Source organism: Coenobita brevimanus, chromosome 117 (genome assembly GCF_032717465.1).
Source record: "Coenobita brevimanus isolate Jiangsu-jjx chromosome 117, ASM3271746v2, whole genome shotgun sequence".
NCBI classification, from domain to species: domain Eukaryota; kingdom Metazoa; phylum Arthropoda; class Malacostraca; order Decapoda; family Coenobitidae; genus Coenobita; species Coenobita brevimanus.
Window position 1 is genome coordinate 4,203,787 of NC_137070.1, and position 1,030 is coordinate 4,204,816.

Genomic DNA, 1,030 nt, shown 5'->3' on the forward strand with positions numbered 1-1,030 from the left:
TTATTGTCTAGGTGTTATTTGTACTAGTGTTAAAATTGTCAAAGATTTATGTGTGCCAGTGCTAGAATTGTGTAGGTTTTATTTGTCTATCTATCTATTGCCAGACGCCTTAATCCCGTAAGGAGTGGCCACAAACAAATCGCCTCCACGTCGCCCTGTCCCCTGCCATATCACTGCCCTTCTCCCAACTTACACCCCCCTCTCTCATGTACCTCTCCACCCCATCCGTCCATCTCATCCTCGGCCGCCTCCTCCCGCTCCCCCCCTCCACCTCACTCACATACACTCCTCGTCAGTCTTTCACCCTCCATCCTCTCCACATGGCCAATTCACCTCAGTGTGTTCCTCCTAATGCTTCCTGTCACATCCACATCCACACCACATCGCTCATTTATATCCTCATTTGTTAGCCTGTCTCTCAATGCGACTCAACGGGCTCCTCTTAAATAACTCATTTCCACTGCTCTCACACTTGACTTGTATCCTTCCAACAACGTTCAAGCTTCACTTCCATACGTTAGAGTTTGTATCACAATACTGTCATGTAGTAACTTTTTCACTTCCATGCTCACTTCCCTGTTTCTTATCACTGCCTTCAAGGAACCAGCAACCTTTCTTCCTTGTTGTACCCTTTCAAGCACTTCACCCTCCAAACTTCCATCCTGACTCATCACACTACTGAAGTACTTAAATGTACTCACATTTTCCATTTCCTCATCCAACCTCACTGTACATTCACTGACTTCACCTCTCTCAAAGACCATCACTTTACTCTTCCCTGCATTCACCTTTAGATTCCGTTTCTTACACACTCTCCCAAACTCATCTACCAAGCCTTGCAGCTCCCCTTCGTGTTCACTCAACAACACAGTATCATCTGCAAACAACAGTACAGGGAGTTTCCAAACACTACCCTCTCTCACCAGGGCCACTCCAACATCCACTGCCCCACCTTGTACGTCTTTTATTACCCCATCCATGTACAGATTGAACAACCATGGAGATATGACACATCCCTGTTTCAACCCAA